The sequence below is a fragment of the Heteronotia binoei genome, chromosome 2 (genome assembly GCF_032191835.1).
Source record: "Heteronotia binoei isolate CCM8104 ecotype False Entrance Well chromosome 2, APGP_CSIRO_Hbin_v1, whole genome shotgun sequence".
Taxonomy (NCBI): domain Eukaryota; kingdom Metazoa; phylum Chordata; class Lepidosauria; order Squamata; family Gekkonidae; genus Heteronotia; species Heteronotia binoei.
Window position 1 is genome coordinate 161777730 of NC_083224.1, and position 21020 is coordinate 161798749.

A 21020-nucleotide genomic window follows, 5' to 3' on the forward strand; every position below is an offset into this window, starting at 1 on the left:
GTCATCGGATATTATTTTATAATTCCCTACTCTTTATCTTGTAGCACAAAATGGCTCAATTTGCTTTTCTTACAAAGATTCTAAAATTAGAAAACCTATTATTGTTGTACCAGAATGGCCTGTACATTTCCTATAGCATTTTGATTTGCATTCTTAAGGAATAATATGGTTTGTGGTGATAAGCCGCACTAACTGTGCACGGGATTTTTTTGGTGAATTTTTCTTTTTTGCATGGATCTATCTTTTCAAATGATGCTATTGTGGTGCATAGTTCCGAAGTCCCTTTTATGCTGCACACAGACTAATTAAGTGAATATTGGGTGAACTAACTCGAGGAGTAGGCCTGCTCATCTTGAGTTCTGTTCCACATCTAGACTCGTGAGGTCTCCCACCAGCAAGTCCTATTGCCTTCTGAGCAGTGACAAGAAAAAAAGAAAACAAAAAACTCAGAAGTGACATGGGGTAGCTCTAGAATTGCCAGAAACTCAGGCAAAACCTGAAAGTGATGTAGCGACATTGGTGACACTGTCAACATCTCATGCCCCCACCCACCCCATTAGGGGTCCCAATCCCCCCGCTTTAGCGGGAGACTTCTGGGTTCCCAGCTTAATCTCCCGGTCTTCAAAAATTGAGAACCGGGGGGGTGGGGGGGTGGAGGGGGGGAGAACATACCTATAGAGCTCCTGAGCAGTTTGTAAAATCCCTGTCCCTTTAAGGCTGGGCAGGAAGGAGGAAACAGGAAGGGCTTCGGAGAACGGCCCCTCCCTTCTTTGCTTTCGTTTTCACAGCAGGCACAGTTCTCCGGAAGAAGACCAAGTAAGTATTTGTGTGTGTGTGTGTGAGAGAGAGGGAGGGGGCAGGGAGGGGGATTCCCTCGTATGGAGGCCCTCCCCCCCTTTAGAAAGCGTGGGGGGGGGGAGGGAAATGTCTACTGGGCACTCTATTATTCCCTATGGAGAATGATTCCCATAGGGAATAATAGGGAATTGATCCGTGGGTATTGGGGGCTCGGGGGGGGGCTATTTTTTGAGGTAGAGGCACCAGATTTTTAGTATAGCATCTAGTGCCTCTCCCCAAAATACCCCCCAAGTTTCAAAACGATTGGACCAGAGGGTCCAATTCTATGAGCCCCAAAAGATGGTGCCCCTATCCTTAATTATTTCCTATGGAAGAAAGGCATTTAAAAAGGTGAGCTGTCCCTTTAAATGTGATGGCCAGAACTCCCTTGGAGTTCAATTATGCTTGTCACACCCTTGTTCCTGGCTCCACCCCCAAAGTCTCCTGGCTCCGCCCCCAAAGTCCCCAGATTTTTCTTTAATTGGACTTGGCAACCCTACACCCCATGTCCCTGCCCCTAGCTGTCTTGCCATTTACCAAGCTTGGCCTAGTGGCCCTAAACCCTAGCATTCTGCTATATCTGTCCACACATCCATCCAGTCACACCTGTTTAACAACTACTTTTACAAGACTTCCTACCAAGTTATGGGATTATTTTAGGGACAGAGTATGCTATTTCTTGGGTATCAAACCTGGCCATGCAGGGTGAGTGTGTGTGTGTTGTCCTGGAGAACAGGTGCCAGATTTTCTAGGAACATCCCTCATGCTCTAGAATGTGAATTTCTTTGGAAAAATGGGAGCCCTGGGCATTTACCTCAGAAGGCAGAAGTCTTATCAGGGCTGCTATGAAACAACACAGAATATTACTTCTGAAGTGTGAGAAAAAACAGTCAAATCCCATGTAGGCTGTCTCTCCTGATAGCATTTTTTCTGCCATTTTTGAACTTTAGACCAGATGCTTGCATAGGGTTGCTAGGTCCCTGCAAGTCATCAGTGGGGGGGGGGGGTTAGGAGGGAGTATTTTAGGAGTGGAGCAAGGCTCTGCCCCCAAATAGTGACATCCTCACACATGGTAACATTGCCTTCAAAGCATAGAGTTTTGTCCTCAACCAGAGCATTGACACACATTGCACTGGGGACATTGCATGGGGACGTTGCTATTTGGGGGTGGGTAGCTGACTAGAAGCAGGCAGAAGCCCCCCCCCCCCAAAAAAAATGGAGGATCCTCCACATCAGGAATGGAAATCCTATGCTCGCACAACTTGTGAACCACTGAGATTAATACAGTCCAAACACAGCAGGCCAAGAAGGATTAAAATTTGCCCCCACCCTGCCCCCAGCAATGCTGTAAAAACAAAAACATTTTAAGAAGTCCTTAGTGCAGAGCCTACCAACAGCACTGGACAATCTCCAGTTTTCTTAAGGGAATGTTTCTGTTCATGTACAACATGCCTCTTCCATTTTTAGCCCTATGGAATTGGAATGAGAGATGTGGTCCAGAGAAACAGGAGATTGCCACAAAGGATCCTACCACATTGCAACAGCTTATGGAGTCTTATTTCCTAGTGGTCAGGTTCTGAAGAAAAACATGTAGGAGAGCACTGGGACTGGGCTTGTGAGAAGAGTATCAATAGATAACCTGATGACATAGTCCCATAAGACCATTAGGGTTTGTAGAATCTTTCGGGCTCAAGTGCCGTGTTCTACTGGAGAAAGTTTTTCTTCCAGACGTTTAATTCTCGGCTGCGGAGAACATCCTCAGTGGCGTTGCAGCCGGAGCAGGCGCTCTGACCTTCTTGGCTGCTGTGCATTGAGTGAGGCCAGGGCTGCTGGAGAGCTGCTATTTCTAGGCTGGAGGGGGTGTGGTGAAAGGGCAATAGGTTTGTGGATGTGCCCAGTGTTTGGTGGGGCTTCCTGGAAGGGTAGTGATAAGAAAACTGGCTGTTGAATGTGACCATTGTTCTGTGTTAATTGCTGGGAGGGTTGAAAGGGGTGTGAAGAAAAGGAAGATGGTTGTTGACTGTGCTGATTGTTCTGTGGAATGTACAACTTTAACAGAAAGGAAGAAGGCATTTCCATCCACCAATCTTGGTATCCAGCTCTGCAAAACACCCTACAGACTATAAATTGCAGAAATTCACAGAACAACCAGTACATTCCACAGAACAATCAGCACAGTCAACAACCATCTTCCTTTTCTTCACACCCCTTCCAACCCTCCCAGCAATTAACACAGAACAATGGTCACATTCAACAGCCAGTTTCCTTATCACTACCCTTCCAGGAAGCCCCGCCAAACACTGGGCACATCCACAAACCTATTGCCCTTTCACCACACCCCCTCCAGCCTAGAAATAGCTGCTCTCCAGCAGCCCTGGCCTCACTCAATGCACAGCAGCCAAGAAGGTCAGAGCGCCTGCTCTGGCTGCAACGCCACTGAGGATGTTCTCCGCAGCCGAGAACGAAATGTCTGGAAGAAAAACTTTCTCCAGTAGAACACGGCACTTGAGCCCGAAAGATTCTACAAACCCTAATGATGTTACCAGCCATGAAAACCTGAAATCGTTGATAGTCCCATAAGAGTTTGGAGCCTGGTCTTGAGGTGACCTGGCCGGCCACATGATACTTGCTTGGAGATGCTGAAGTTGCACAAGTCTGCTTCAGCTTTCCTTGTGAGTTCATGACCGAGATAAGTATTCAGCCAGGGACTTATTAAGTTTATATTTCATTCTTTTTATTACTATACTCTGCTTCTTCTAAGAAGTAATTTTAGAGGTCAGATACAATCTAGTTGTTCTTGTTTCTCCTTTTGTTCTACCTCTTGGAAATCCTTGTCTGGTATTATTACATCTGGGAAGGCCTTAAGAGAGGCATATTGTTGTTGACTTTAATAGGAGCAGGACCGCACATTTGAGAGTCAATCCAGTACTATCAAATTAATTCCATTAAAATAAATTGAATGTAGGCATTGAACTGTTCACTTGAGTCCTATCAGTTCAGTAGGATTTGGGAATGATTTGAATGGTCCAAAGCTTCTTGCAATCCCACTTGAGCTTTCCTCAGCTATGAATATTCTCTTCATTCCAGTTTATGCTGGAATGAAGGTGCCACAAGACTCTGGCTTACATTTGTGGCAACAGACTGGTATAGCTATGCTTCAAACTGTTCTTTGTTTATAGGTCAAACTCACCTTGCTGGACATTGGAGTGCTCATGTGGAAAAGAAATATCAAAGCTCAGAATACGGAGAAAGATTTGACCTGACTTTGAATCTTTGCACACCAAAAACAAATGATACAAATGTGTGTACTGCAGGGTAAATTTCTATACAAGACCTTTAAACAACAAGTGATTAAATTGGGGAGTTGACTGCCAGAAAATATAGTGATGGTCATGAGACTACATAGCTTCAAGGCGAAGAGGTCTATCAGTGGTTACTAGCTATGGTGACTAAAGGGAATCTCCAGTTCAGACGTAGTAAGCTTCTGAAACCCAGTTCCAGGAGACAACATCAGGGGAAGGCCCCGGCCTCTGTTAGAACTCCAGAGGAACTGACTGGTCACTGTGTGAGACAGGTAGCTAGACTAGATGGACCACTGGTCTGATCCAGCATGGTGTTTCTTATATTCTTATGTGATTAGAGTTATACACTTCCAGGTGGGGCTGGTGATCTTCTGAAATTACAACTGATCTCTGGACTACAGAGATCAGTTCCCTTGAAGTACAAGGTTGCTTTGGAGGGGAGGGGGTGGACTCTATGAAGTTTAAACCCCACTGAGGTCCTTTCTTGAACTGTGACATTCCACGTCTTCACTCCCAAATCTGTATGAATTTCCCAGCCCAGGGTTCATAAGGTATAGCTCTCCAAGCTATGGATCCCTTGTAAATTTACTCAGATGCATGTCATACTGAGTTCATTGGTCTTGCTCTCAAGTCAGCATGTGTAGGACACTGCAGAAGCAGTAATTTTCAGAGTCACCTTTTCTCTGTCTCCAAAATATGGAACCTTAAAGCTCTTTATACATTTGGGGGTTACACTGTCTACATGACTGGAGCTTGGGAAAGATCAAACAGCATCACAGAGAATGAGCTTTTGACCATGTGAACCTGTCTTTAGACAAAACTTTCTTTTTCCATAGCTTGAGGGAAATAATTTGATGATTAAGAAGCAATGCTTCATCTTGCAAAACATGTAAGTGTTTTAGGAGTTGCTCTGTTAATCAGAATCAATTAACTTTTCACACAGAGTGGGTTATTAGCAATGCATAGTAGTCACACTATCATCTGCCAGCCCCACACCATTTACACCTCTGCTTGCTAATGATTTTTTGCACTTAATGGTAGCTGCATATCTTAACACATAAGCAACCACTACGAAGCAATCCAGATAGAGAAAGAACGTGATTTGGTGGCCCCAACAGGACCAAATCCTGTTGACCTTCTCCAGGCTGAAATCGCTACACTGCCTTTAAGATTTAACAGCCTGACAGTCTCCAGTTCATTTACAATTCATAGTTTGATTACTTAAAGATGTTTATATCCACACATTATAATCATATGCTTTATTTATGTTTTCATTTTATTCATTTATCTTTTGGTGTGCCTGCAACCATTCATGTCTTATGGTTCATTTTGTTTTGCTTTTGAGTGCAGGCTATGGGAATGCCTGAGGGGGGAGGGGATGGAAAGCTCACTACTTTTTGCATCCTGTTTAAAGAAATGGAAATTTAATTGAGAGCTATCTTATAAAGGCTCTGACTAGTAGCATTTGGACTGTAATTCTTGTTCTGCAATTAATAAAATCATTTTATATTACAAAAAAGAAGGTGCCTGTTAAGAGACATGGTCCTAAATCCAGTTCTCACAGGTATCTTTCAGTTCCATTGATTGCATTGGCCAGTGGATTTCCTGGCCTTCAGTGTTGGCCTATATGAATATTTCCAACATCATTAAATATTATTTATAAAGAGCAAGGATATAACCCATCTATGGAAAATGCAAGTCACTTGTTTAACGTTATTTCCCTCAGAAGTGAGAAGTTCCATCTTGGTTCTTATTGCAGGAGAGAAAATTAGAGACCTACAGTATTTTTGTAGTATTGATTTTATACATTTATAAGTGGAGCCCAGGTGGAAAAGCAAAGTCACTCTTAGAGGGGAACAGAGCCTCTACTCCAAATTAGATCCCCAGAAAAAGAGAGAGAGAGAGAAAGAGAGAGACTGATTTATCAGTAATAGTTGCTCCACCCCTGGGCTCCTGCTTTCCCTAGCTCAACTGATCGATTCCCCACCAGTTGCTGCACAGCCACATTTTGACCCACAGCTCCCTCCAATTTTCCCCATGTCTTCCTGATCTCTAAAAAAACAAGATTGAAAGATGTGAGGAAAACTGGAGGGAGTTGCAGATTAAAACACGGCTACACATCAACTGGTGGGGAAGATCAGTTGAGCCGGAGAAAGCAGAAACCTGGGGATGGAGCAACTGCTACTGAGGAATCGATTTAGTACCCCTAACAGGACTGGATTAAGACATGCTGAGATCCTTAATTATGTCTTGTTTAAGAACAGATTGCCAGTTTTGGATTTTGAATTTCTAGGAGATTTTGGGGTGGAGCCTGGGGAGGGCAGGATTTGGGAGATGGAAGGGACCTCAGCAGGGTAAAATGCCATAGAGTCCACCTTCCAAAGCAGCCATTTTCTTTGTAGTCTTTGAAGCCTAGTGATCTCCAGGTCTCACTCGGCTGTTGGCAACACTAGTCTTAACCAGTTTTCTCCTTTGATTATCTGAGCCCTGTGCGGCTGATCTGTTCTTTAAAATCGATCTATAAATGAATAAATTGTTATTTACTTATTTCTATATGCTGGAGATTAGCTGCAATTCCAGAAGATCTCCAGATTAGAGATGGGCACGAACCTCATCATGTCATGATGAACATTCCCAGGTTTGTGGTTTGTGAGCCAATGGTCATGTGATTGCACTCATAACAAACTTCCATGTTTTTCATAGAAGCTTGTACGGTTTGTATTGGGGGTTCATGTACAAGTGAAGTCCAAGCAGCAAGTTCAACCACATTTGGGTGAACTCACCACTTGGATTTCACTCACACCGGGTGTCGCTTGCAAAAGTCATTTAAAGAGAACATTCACTTTAAATGGTTTTGCAAAATCTTCCCCCTTTCCATTCTGCTGGTCATGGGGAGCCACTACTAGCAGAAGAAGAAGAAGACATTGGATTTATATCCCGCCCTCCACTCCAAAGAGTCTCAGAGCGACTCACAATCTCCTTTACCTTCCTCCCCCACAACAAACACCCTGTGAGGTGGGTGGAGAAAGGAGGGAGGGAAGATCTCAGACCTCCCTCCCCATTCCATTCTGCTGACCTCATGGAGCTGCCCCTAGCAGAAAGGGGGGAGGGAAGGTCTCCCATACTACTGCATCTTTCTTTCTTTCTTTCTTTCTTTCTTTCTTTCTTTCTTTCTTTCTTTCTTTCTTTCTTTCTTTCTTTCTTTCTTTCTTTCTTTCTTTCTTTCTTTCTTTCTTTCTTTCTTTCTTTCTTTCTTTCTTTCCAGCAGTCTCTGTCTGGCACTCTTAAAATATCTTCTCTGCACCTTCTTTTCAAATAACTACCTGCCTCCTCCCTTAAACTAGGAGGAAAGCTCAGGTCTTCCAAGCCCTGAAGGACACTTGGCCAGAGTCATTTTCTGACACCTAAGGCTCACTGAAAAGATAATCATAACAAATATTGCCATACTTTTTTTCTATAAGAAAGCTTGATCCACATTGAGCAGAATGTAAGCTCACACCAAGATGAAACAGCACACTTACAAAGTACATATTAAGAGGATAAATAAGTGTAGAAGAACAGCCATCTTGGATCATACCACAAACCTATCTCAGTCTAGCATAAAGTTTCCAACAGAAGTTAGAGAATGTTGTAGCAGAAACTCCTTTGCATATTAAGCTACATCAGGGGGTGGAGCCTAATATGCAAAGGAGTTCCTGCTACAAAAAAAGCCCTGCTTACCCCTGAATATCAACAGTTAATTTCATCTATTATGGCTATTAACCAGTGTCAGCATCTGAGATCTCATATGGAATAGTAGCTATAGAGCTGGCCTAGGATCTGGGATACATGAGTTCTAAAACCTGTTCTCTAAATGTTACTGCTTCTCAGGCTACTCTACTTCACAGGGTTTGTGAGGAGAAAATGGACAATGGGGAATATTACATATTGCCTGAACTTCTTGGAGGAAGGATGGGATAAGTTTTTACTAAATATATAGATTTCTTCATTGCATTCTTATAACAGGGGCTTGTTCCACTACAAAATATCTTTTGGTGAAGAGTCAATGGAACATCAAAAGTTATTCATGTTGACTACATCATTTTCTGTGTTAGACAGCACCTTCTGCAATAAAAAGGGCTCATCACTGTGTGTTGACCTCTCTGGAACTAAATGACAGAATTGTTTTATTTTAAGTATTTATGTGTAAACATTCCCTCTCAGTTCCTCCTAAATAAAACAATGCATTACAAATGGAAGACAAATTACCAGGATAAGCTATATTTCATACAGATGTTGCTGTGCAGCTGACCAGATTCATTATTTGCTCTTTTATCTGGAGGGCTAATGACAGCTCACCCGTCACTCTAAATAAAAATGCTCTCTGTGTATGGTCATTTCCATGAATTCAAATGTTTTATATTGTCCCAGGGTATTCACAGCCAGTATATAACAAATGGTAGGAGGATAATAGGTTCTTTATGTTTTTGCCCAAACTTAGTCATTTTATTGTAATGTTCCAATAACTTATTTCTATCTGATAACAGGGGAGCATTTCCCATTTATTAAATTTTGCCTATTTCATTAATCTGGTGCATGCTGCAGACTTTATTTTGACCACCTTGCATCAGTGTCTTTGCTCCAGGGCATTGTTTTGAACTTATTTAATGGAAAAGAACAGAAGCAACAAGCCAGGTCTGTCTGTCTTTTAGGCAATGAGCCAATTTATGTGAGATACAGAATGTTGGCAAAGTTTCTTGAGGCCCATGTCTTATCTAAACTGTCTTTTTTTGACCCAAGTTCCAGGTCCTTCTGTTCTCCTCAAGCCTCCATTTGGGCCAGACTTTCTCTTTCTTCTTCATCTTAGTTCTGTGACAAGCTCTCCCTTCTATTCTTAAAGTGGTGGAGCAAAGAAAACATCATGTCCATGTCCAGCCCAAGTACCAAAAAGCAACAGACAAGGCATTACATCCAATATTACATGAAGGAAAAGGAAAATGTACTTGGTGCTGATCTGCTTTCATAAAAAGGTAGCACAACAGATGCAGTGAAACACATCACTTTTATTGGAATCACAATGTGCGTATGGAATCATGGAACATACAACAGATGGTTTGCATGATTTCATTTCAATTAATTTGGTCTTTGAATTGTACCAGAAAAAAATTCCTTGTGCTATGTCTTGTGCATGCAAAAAATATGACCAGGGATGCAATTGCTTTCACTTAAGCAAGCAAACAGCGAGGAGTAATTTTAATGTTTTTGCTTGCTGAAGAACTGCTGAGAACATGGAAGTTTGCCACAGGATCTAACCCACAAGCAGGATTGGGTACCAAGAGTTCTCTAGTGCAATCTGAAGCAGATGTAAGCCCTTCAAGGCCTATGGCCACAGCAGAGTGTGATTTTTTTTAGACTACTTCAGTTAATTGACCGCTAGTCAATTATCAAGGTGCATCTTGAAATAAAGCATTGATGTTCTTTTCTAATAACTGTTGTTATATCAGAATGTCTAGGTAATAATCCCCCCCCCCCCATATAATTTAAGACTGGGCAGGTGAGAGTTACTTCTAGTAATCCATGTTCTGGCCATGTAGCCCAGACTGCTTTTGACTTACTTCCTCCCTCCTCACACCACATGACTTTATTTCCTTTCATTATTTCAAATTTTCTCATTATATAGGAACTTCCTTTGCTACACTAAGCAGGTCGGTGCAGTTCTGAGTTCTCTTGGGGGTTACTGGCTGCCTAGACACCGGGAACAGCTGTGCTCAGGTCCTGCATAAGTGATTTGAAACTGGAGAACAAGCATGTGCTCCATGCAAAAGTGGCTCTAAATGGAAATTCACTGTTTTAAAGATGTATCAACTGATTAATGCAAGCTTAAATATTCAGTAGTCTCAATTTATATAGTTGGCAAAAGACGTGTAGAGACAGTCTGTAACAGGAATTTCCCAACCTGGAGTTGGCAACCCTACCTCCTTCCCAGCCAACCATCAGCCTACCTGTATATTCCCCTCTGACTTAAGCTTTCCATCTGCTCCCCACACCCTGTAGTCTCTACTTAGGAAAAGTGCAGTTTTTCTCTTGCCATGGAAACCAAAGCAGCTTACATCACTCCCCTCTCTCTGTTTTTATCTGCACAACAACTCTGTGAGGTAGGTTAGATTGAAAGTCTGTGATTGGTCTAAAATCACCCAGTCAGCTTCCACAGCAAGAACCTGGGCCTGGATGACCCTTCTCTGAAGCACTAACTAAAGATCTCCTGGTATCATAACTGAACTCAATAACCCGTGTTCATCAATGTGCCTACTCATTCTGTCCTTGATAATGCTTTCTACCAACTTTCCTGGTATTGAAGTCAGACTGACTGGCCTGTAATTTCCCAGATCTTTTCTGGAACCCTTTTTAAAGATGGGGGTGACAATTGCTACCTTCCAGTCCTCAGGAACAGAGGCAGATTTCAATGAAAGATTACAGATTTTTGTTAGAAGAGCCACAAGTTCAACTTTGAGTTCTTTCAGTACTCTCGGATGTATGCCATCTGGACCTGGTGACTTATTAGTTTTTAATTCGTCCATCAGTTGTAGGACCTCCTCTTTTGTCACCTCAATCTGACTAAGGTCTTCCAACACCCCTTCCAAAATTTGTGGTTCTGGGGCGGGCAAAAAGTTCTCATCTTCCACAGTGAAGACGGAGGCAAAAAATTCATTCAGCTTCTCAGCCATTTCCCTATCCTCCTTCAGTAATCCTTTTACCCCATGGTCATCCAAGGGCCCCACTGCCTCCCTGGCTGGTTTCCTACTTCTAATATATTTGAAGAAATTTTTATTGTTGGTCTTTATGTTTTTTGCAATATGCTCCTCATAGTCCCTTTTTGCCTGCCTGATCACAGTCTTGCATTTGGTTTGCCACAGCCTGTGTTCCCTTTTACTAATCTCACTTGGACTGGTTTTCCACTGCTTAAAGGAGTCCTTCTTACCTTTTACAGCTTCCATTACTTTGTTTGTTAACCATGCAGGCCTTTTCTTATGCCTGTTTGTGCCTTTCCTAACTTGTGGTATGTATTTTATCTGAGCTTCTAGGATTATAGTTTTAAATAGTCTCCAAGCTTCCCCAAGGGTTTTGACCGTATTTACCTTTTCTTTCAGTTTCCTCTTCGCATGCTTCCTCATCTCAGAGAATTTACCCCTTTTAAAGTTAAACGTGGTTGTGGCGGTCTTTTTGGGCAACTCCGTATTTATAAAAATTGTGAACTCAATAACATTATGGTCACTGCTTCCTAGCGGTGCAATCACTTTTACATCTCTCATCAAGACTTGGGCATTACTTAGGACCAAATCCAGGATCGCCCCACCAGAATATATATATAATTTTTTTGCCACTGTGTGACACAGAGTGTTGGACTGGATGGGCCATTGGCTGATCTAACATGGCTTCTCTTATGTTCTTTTAAAACAGTAAAAAAATCTTAACTTTTAATAATACAGGAACTTTACCAACCCCTCCCCCCCAAAAAAAAACCCTTTACCCTAACCCCAAGAAATCCAAGCCACCCAAATCAGGAAAAGTAAAAGGACACTGCACTTTTAAAAGTCCTCTCACTAAAGTAAGATATGGGCAAATTGGCAAAAACCTCCCCACCCACTCCAGGCCCCCTCCCCCAGCAGAACCCCCTAACCCCAAATAAGCTACCCACTACCCAAATCTGGATAAGTAAAGGGACTCTGAGTCTTAAAAAGTCCTTTTACCAACTAAAATAAAAACAAGAACCCCAAGACTGTCTTACCTTAGATGTCTTCTCTACTCCAGGCAGGTCTGGTAAGGCTGAGAGAGAGCAGCAGCAGCTGAGGCCAAGGGCCTACACAGCACAATCTCTCTCACACACCAACACACACCAACACAGCAGCAATGGAGCAGTCCAGCCAGGCAGACTCCTTAAAAAGGTCCTCTGGCCCTACAGAGAGCAGTTTCAAAAAATAGCACTGCTCTATGATTGGCCAGACAACATTGCTTACTTGGATACCCAACTAAGCAAAAGATAAAAAAAACCAAAAAAAAACCAATGTTGCTGATGGCTGGGGGATCAGCTACACAACAGCCCTGCAAAGCATGCATTTGCAATGCATTTTGCAAATGCATGCTTTGGACTGACTGCTGGGGTTCTTCTTCCCCCTCCCTGATCCCAGGGAGGCTATGGGAGAGGCGGGAAAAGGCTACCAAAGGCGGGAAAGGAGGCAAGCAGCTCCCCTGAGGCTGCAGAAGCCCCTTTCCCGCCTTTTCCATGGATTTCTGTATACTTCCGAATATCTATACGGAAGTATATGGGGAGCCATACTTGGCTGCCGCATAATGTGCCCCAATTGGATTTGGCTGTATGCGATTCCGTATACAGCCGAATCAGGGGTGATTCGGCAGTTGATTTGGTTTGGCTGAACTGAATGCACACCCCTAGTCTCCTCCCCCCAATTTTTACTGACAGAATCAAGCTTGGTTACATTTTACTGACAGAACCAAGTGTGACTGCCTAGCAACAGCCACTGAAGTGAAAGTGAGTGCAGTATAAGAATGGAGGAGCCAGTGGGATTGGCCAGTAGGATGCAAAGGAGGCTTTCCCAGGGTCCAATCTTCCTATGTTCTGGGGCTGGAGGGTGGGGCTGTTCTTTGAGTGGCACACAGTTCAGCCCAAGGGAGGGTAGTTGAACTATCCCCCAAATGGCTAGACTTCCATATGTATAGGATGATGTTGTAAGAGCAGAATACTTCAACTGGAAACCAACTGCATCTTTGCCAATAAGATGTTTTGGCTGCTTCACAACCTTCTTCAGTTTCTCTTGAATAACTTGTCTTCCAAAGAAGCACCATTTTTGCAGCTGTGGTTGGACACCCATGTACTGTTGCAGTTAAGACTGATATGCATCTCTGAATGATGTATTTAACTAACAACAGGAAATAATTTATGGGGAAAATACAGAGTGTTATATATCCATGATATATCTTATTTGCTGCAAATGATTCTTGTCTCTGCTAGATATGTGACAACTTTAACATTTCCTGCTGAGTCTTAAGTATCTCCTGCTCAGAAAGGATGCTGGAGGGAGAAGGAAGAAGGAGAAAGAAAGGGGGTAATCTATAAATGAATATTTACATAAAATATTTTTAGTGCATACCTTATGAGCTTTTTGGCTTAGACAGCAATGGATATCTGGCCTAGAAAGTTTTCTTTTCTTTTGTTTTGTTGCAAAGAGTGGACAAGCATATGCAAAAGTGTATGTTCTTCAAAAGCACCAAATTACTGGAGACAGTTTGATTGTCTGGTACCTATCTGGTGTGATTAACTGTCATCTGCCTGCTGGGAGATTTGTTTGTACCTTTTAAAGAATTTATTAATATGCATTTCTACTGTTGCCATTCTTCAGATTTGATCTCTACTTGGAGGATCTGGAAATTAAATATCTGTGAGGGAATGAATGATTTCTCTACCATGCACCCATGGAAATTCACACACAAGCCCACTAAGGGACTGTATAATACATGGCCTGCTAACTCATATTCTATAACTGATGAGGTTTGCTTTGTATGGCTTATTATATGTTATATGGCAATTGTGCTTTCCTAGCTGCTGCCAAAGTCAAAACCACAACAAAAATACATTATTAATCCACTACAGGGGCCCATTAATCACCAAAGTAAATTGAATGAATTTGAACTTGAAATTATGGGCTGTGTTGAGCCTGCTAAGAAATGAGAGAAAATAAAGCAAAACTTTATTCAGTATTTAGTATTTCCCTTTAAAGAAAGACACTGGAGTGGAAAAATATAAGAAAATTAAGAAAAAATATTTTTTGTTCATTTTGCCCTAAATGCTCATTTCAGTTCCCCATTCACTGCAGTTAGGGATAAAAAATCATTGCAATAGCCTCAGAATAATCCCTACAATTGCAGCAAAAATTACAAGTGGAGGCCACTTGACCTCACTAAGGTTGAAGAACACGCAGAGTATGGAGTTGCAGAAAACTGAAAACCAAGTTTTATCACATTCTTCCCCCCCCCCCCCCACACACACACTGTGATTTATCCCTGATTCCAAGGTGAGGTCTAATATTGCTTTCAGCAAAAGAGCAAAAGCCTTCTTAGCTTTTGCACCAGCACACAAGAGGCTGTTAGCAGCAGATACATTCAGACAAATGTTCTAGCCAAGGAACAGATAACTTAGGGTCTTCGACATGCAAAACACATTGGTATGAGTACCCCATAACATTCATATTTTCAGTGATGAATTCTGGAGAACAAAGTGGTATTTTCCAGCACCATTGCCAGCACCTTTAAAACCCTGAGCAGCCTGGGACTGGCATATCTAAGGGACTGTCTTGCCTCATATACCCCTCAGAGAGCTTTGTGCTCTGCTGATCAACATCTACTAGTTATCCCTGGACCAAAGGATGCCCACTTAGCCTCAACCAAGCTTTTTCTGTCCTGGCCCTGCCTGGTGGAACATGCTCCTGCCTAAGATCAGAACCCTGCAGAGCCATTTGCAGTTCCGCAGGGCCTGTAAGATGGAGCTATTCTGCCAGGCTTTTGGTTGAGGTGGTGGGCATTCAACTATTTGGCCTCTCTGCGAAAACAGCCCACCCATCTGCCCATACGGAGCACTGATCTTGAATAAATCTTACTTGACTCCATTCCATCTGTTCAGCTCATGGGCTCATTGTGATTGTTATTATGCTCCCCCACCTTTTAGTTGATTTTAAATTGTATAAGGGGTTTTTTTTAAGCAGGAACACACAGGAACACAGTTCTGTCTGGCTTGGTGTCAGGGGGTGTGGTCTAATATGCAAATGAGTTCCTGCTGGGCTTTTTCTACCCCAAAAGCCCTGTGTATAATTGATTTAGGATTATATGTAAACTAGTTTTTAAGTTTCTTGATCTAGTTGTTACACACACTGAACCTGGTTGCAGGGAGAGCGTGATAGAAACCTGAAATCTAAAAATAAAAAAATTGCCAAATATCTACAAAAGCTGCAGAGGCTGCTATAAATACACATCCTCCAAAATCAGTTGTAAAGGCCAAGACAGGGAGTTTCCTGCAAGCACAGAAGAATCAGCAAAGCCAGCTCTACCCGCCTGAAATATAATCACACTTAGCCACAGCAGTGGAAAGTGCTGCCTGTTCTGGTATATTTAAAGCTGATGTGTAAGAGAGGGCTGCTAGAGAGTCTGCCAGATTTTTCATTGTGAAAACAAGCATGGCCTCTGCAAAGATAGATGTCCACTAGATCAATTGTTTCCTTTTTTGGAAAGTGATTTTGGAAACTAATGAGTATATATAAATGGAGACAATCTGTGTTTGTTTAAGGTTTTTTTTATAGCATTTCTTACTTGAAGAGGTCAGCCAGGGATATTCCAGTGCTAGGCTAGAACAGATAGTGGCCAGTCTTTTGAAGTGACACTGCCACAAAGCCACAGTATGAGATCGTGCCACTCTTGGGGGACAGCATAATAAATAATACAATAGAACACATGGAGCAATACAGTTTCATCTGTTAGGATAAAAGGCCCAGACAGCAATATGCCTTAGAAGAAGCACGCACAAGTCCAGGATCCACTTTATAAAACTGGACCTATAGGTCCTCATGTTCCAGTCCAGAAATAAGATGTTTGGCCACCTCTTGTGCCATGTACATACCAGACTGTTGTATATGTGTTTAGAATTGTATCTATGATATGGGGTTCTTGCCTGGCTCATTGGAGCCTGGAGGACTGAGCTTGGGGACTCAGGAACAATAGGGAGTAGGATCCAAATTCCTGCTGCCCTGCTCCAATCACGAGTCCCTGGCTGGTTTGAATGGTCCAATCCCATGCTAGTGTGGGAACTTTGGGTGTCTATATAGTTGGCCCTGTGGCCCCAGCCTTCAGTCTTCTAAAGCAGCACTATATCATGCTGTATTCAATAAAAGAGCTATGTTCACTACCACCTCACCTCATCATTGCATAAAACCCACTATATTATACAGACACTAAAAATGAAAGATATTCCTGGGCATCTTGAAACAGCTAGAAGAATTAATTTTTTGAAGCATCATTGCATAGCCCTATCTCTCTCTCACAAAGGGTCCCTAATCTTGGGGTGCATTCAGACGTACCATTAGTGGCGACACAGCTCCATCTCACTGATGGATTAAATATGTTCACCCAGACATCCACATCTGGCAATCAAGCATCATCTGGGGTCATCCTGGCTTGCTCCAGATCAATGCCGTGTTAATTTGATAGCACAGAAAGTCTGGCCTTTTTCACAGAAGCCGCACACGATCGGTTTTTCCCTGTTTGGACAGCTCACATGCGATACTGCCCCTTGGAATGTTTACCACCCCTCCCACCTTTAAAAAAAAAAAAAAAAGCCCCAGCAGACATGCGCATTGCCAGATCATCCAGGAATCTGAGGTGACACTTCTGCTTCTCCGATCAACACAGGATCGTGTGGGGGGAGATGTTATCCCACTATTCAGAAAAGGAAAAAAAAAATCTTTTTTTTCAATGTGGAGGATTTCCAGATATCATTGTCACTGCCAAGTTCCAGGAAAGTAGTTCCTGGCAGTCCCCTGGTTTGAATCGACAATGTTAATTCTGGAAACTTTCCCCCCTCCCCCCCCCCCCCGCCTCTGAAGCAACATTTGATTTTCCACCTTCCAACAGCTGGGCATATGTTCAGTGGATCCCCCCCCCCCTCCCAGAAATCACCATCTGATCACGCATGCTCCAAGAAAAGAGCGTGATAGTATTGGATGTCTGATTGCTCAACAACAGGATGAGTCACATTCTTTGATGCTCGTCTGATCGGCCCTGCATTGAATAAATATTCAGCCGTTCAAATTTGTGCACTACACACCCGCTTTTAATGTGACGTGTGACCGCACCCTTGTCGAGCCTTTGGGCACTTCTGAATTTTTGAGGATGAGGTTTTGGTGTTATCACAAAACGGTTGCCATGGGTGGGATGTGGACAGTTACAAAACATGGCAAGTTGCAGGCCAAGCATCTTTTTAAGATAGTATGTGACAGGGCCGATCAGATGCCTCCCCCCTAGGAAGAGAAGGCTCTGAAGGGGCGCAAGCCAGAAAATGCCGACAGCTGGAGAAAGAGCAACCAGGTGGAGATGACAACTATTTAAAGGGGGAGGGGGACAAGGGAGGGGGGCCATCGGCAAGTGAGAAGGAAGCATTGGAAGAGCTGGGGAAGAGAGGACAGCAGGACAGTGAGATACATCAGGAGGGGTCGGCGTTGTACATAACAAGAGAGACAAGGATTTCTCCTCTGAGGCTGTAAGACTTAAATGGGGCTTAAAGTGGGAACCGCTCTGGGATTGTGTAAAAGAACTACTGTCTGTGTAAAAGAGAAGAAATAAGCACTGGGGTCACAAGCACTGGCAAGCCAGCTCATTTAGTTATTTGCCACATAGAGGTAGTTGTGTCTATATAGATGCTCCCTGCAGACATAAAAGTTCTTCTAAAGCACCCCCCTGTTTCCATATGGTTGGAAGAATGGCTCAGAGTTACATAAAAGGAAAAAGCAAGAAAGAATAATCTTTCCAGTTTATATGTTGAAGTTGGGAGATCCTTTGGGCTGTAACCACCCTAAACCAGTCTCCTTTACATTCCCCTCTGTCTTCTCTAAAAATGCCAGCCTCCAGATGAGACCTGGGGATTCCCTGGAATTACAGCGCATCTCGACTATAGAAATCAGTTCCCCTGGAGAAAATGGATGCTTTGGAGGATGGACTCTACGACATTGTACCCCACTTAGGTTCCTTTCCTTCCTAGGCTCCGTCCCTATATCTCCAAGAGTTTCTCAGCCTGGATCTGTCAACGTTACCCCCTCATCCCCAGCCAGTGTGTGTGTGTGTGTGTGGGGGGGGAGGAATCTGGCAAACCTAGTCTTCTCCCACAGCAAACAGTCTCTACTGATCTTAAACACAATAAACATAAATTGAGTCACTAGGGATGAGCACAAACCAGCACATGAGAAAAAAATTCAGGCCAAACTTGGGCCAGTTTGGGGCTTGGGAACTGATATTTGGGGAAGCCATGCTCTCTGAACATTTACCGAGCCTTGGTCAGTTCTGTTTGAGTTTTTAGAACTGTTCAGTTTCTTTCTGTTGTCTTGGGCTCTCTCACATAGCCCCTTTAAATGGGCTGCATGAGGGAGCCCAAGATAGGTAGGCCAGCAGAAAGGAGGGGGTGAAATGCCACCTGGGAGGCACTTCACCCCCATATTTAGACCTCTGGGTTTATTTCCCACCACTTCAAATAGTTGGAAGCAAAACCAGAAGCTTATATGAATTCCCTTCCTGGGCAATCCCCCCATTTCTCCTGTCCATGACATGTCACAGCTAGGAGAAAGGTGGAAGGGAAATCCTTTCCTGGGTGAGATCCCCCATTTCTCCGGCCAACAGTGAGCTGTGGCTGGGAGAAAGGAGGACAGGAAGGCCCTTCCTGGATGATCGCCCTTTCTTCTGGATGCTGTGAGCCACAGAAGAGTGAAAAGAGGAACTGAACTTACCAAACTGGTTCAATCCATGTGAGCCAGTGCAGTTCTGGATTCAATTTGTGGGCCTTGACTTATGGAACCATGTTGTAAATTGGGAATCAATCAGCACATAGCAAATGAAGACAGTAGGGAAATTGACATCCATTTAATCCTTCCGTGTAAAGCTTGTTGCAATACTCTGGCTTTCTTGATGGAAGTTCATGAATGTTTGTAAAAGTTGGTGGGAGCAAGCATTTTTAAGAGTGCAGTGATTATTTATTGTCACAGGTGAAAGATTTTTGTAGAAATCTATGGCCCTGCAGATCATTAAAGTGAAAGATGAAGGGACACATATCTAAGGTTTCCATCTGAGGGATATTCATTTGTTAAAACAATTGAGAAATTGGCAAGCAACCAAAACCAGTCAATAGAAAATGATGAATAGAAGCACACTTCTCCCCCGAGAGAGTTCTGCTTCAAATATTTGTTTCTGACCATGAAAATGCACGGGACACTACAAGCACATTGCAGAATAGCTGTGTTTTTCTTACTCCATCTGGAAAATAGCTTGCACCTGAAAGGAGTTTTAGCCCCAAATATGATATTGAAATGATATGCTAGTGGCCAATTCAGTTTATCAGCTTCAGTGGGGGAACAGCCAAATACCACAGGCCTCAAGAAACTCCCCATCTTAATTACATTTTGAAAATGGCTCTCATCTGTCTTGCCATCCTGTCATTAGTCATGTGTGACCTTTTCATGGAATAACAGATTAGCTCACACATTTGAGAAAAAAAAATTGTTTGCTGCTGAAGTGAAGGAAACACTTTTGGTTAGATAGTAGAAAATCATCCTAATTTCCATTTATTCTAATGCATTTTTTTGAAAGCAACAATACAACCTGGGCAATGCCTAGAAACCTGTATTGGCTTTATTTTCATTCCTCTTCCTGCCCATTTTCCTTTACAACTAGAATGATATCAGTTAACAAAATAGCCCTACAATCGGCTGTAGTTTAACTCTGTTTTAATACCTGCCTGATGTGTTGCTTAGATTTTTATATTCCAGTTTTCTCTCCAGTAGGACCCAAAGCAGCGTAGAATATAGTTCTTCCCTTCTTCATGACAAAAATTTCCAGATATGCTGCGAGAGAGTGACCAGCTCCCTTCCTGGGAAAAAAGACACATTGATATTGGCAGGGCTTTTTTGGTAGAAAAAGCCCAGCAGTAACTCATTTGCATATTAGGCCACATCCCCTATCACCAAGCCAGCCAGAACTATGTTCCTGTGCTTTCCTGCTCAAAAAAAGCCCTGGATATTGGGGGTGGGGTGGGGGAGGAGCTAACAACCCTTCCAAACTGAGTCTCTGTATTCTGAAAGCATATTTTAAACCTTGTTATCATGCAGGCTACACACTTGTTTGGTGCCCAGCAAGCTATTTGTGAAGGTATTTTGCTTCTTTTCCACACTATGGGACAGAAGAGTGCAACTGCATTTCTTTGCTACAGAGAAACAAACAAAAATGAACACCACTTCAAAATTATCTAGTTAGAAACATGTTTGGTTATTTTGTTTTTAGTTTTTTGGCACAGTGAGGGAAGGTTTTAAAGGGATTTCTATTGCTTCCTCCCCCCAAGAGTACTCTTTTCTTCAGTTTGGCTCTAGGGGTGTGCATTCGGTTCAGCTGAACTAAATAGGCTGCCGAATACCCCCTGATTCGAAAGTATACAGTGTCGTATAGTTCCGAATCCAATTGGAAGACATTATGCGGGAGCCATATACGGCTCCCCGTATACTTCTGAATCAATATTCGGAAGTATATGGAACTCAATGTAAAAGATGGGAAAGGAGCTTCTGCAGCCTCAGGGAAGCTGCTTGCCTCCTTTCCCGCCTGTGGAAGCCTTCTCCCGCCTCTCCCATAGCCTCCCTGGGATCAGGGAGGGAGGGGGAGAGGAGCCCCAACAGCCAATCCAAAGCATGCATTTGTAAAATGCATTGCAAATGCATGCTTTGCAGGGCTGTTGTAGCTGATGGCTGGGCTAATCCCCCAGCCATCAGCAACATTGTTGTTCTTTTGTTTATTTGGGTATCCAAGTAAACAGTGTTCTCTGGCCAATGACAGAGCAGTGGCATTTTTTGAAACTGCTCTGTGTAGGGCCAGAGAACCTTTTTAAGGAGTCTGTCTGTCTGGACTCCATTCCATTGCTGCTATGTTGGTGTGAGAGAGAGATTGTGCTGCACTGGCCCTTGGCCTCAGATGCTGCTGCCGCTCTCTCTCAGCCTTGCCTGACCTGCCTGGAGAAGAGAAGACATCTAAGGTAAAACAGTCTTGGGGTTCTTGTTTTTATTTTAGTTAGGATAAAAGTAAAAGGACTTTTTA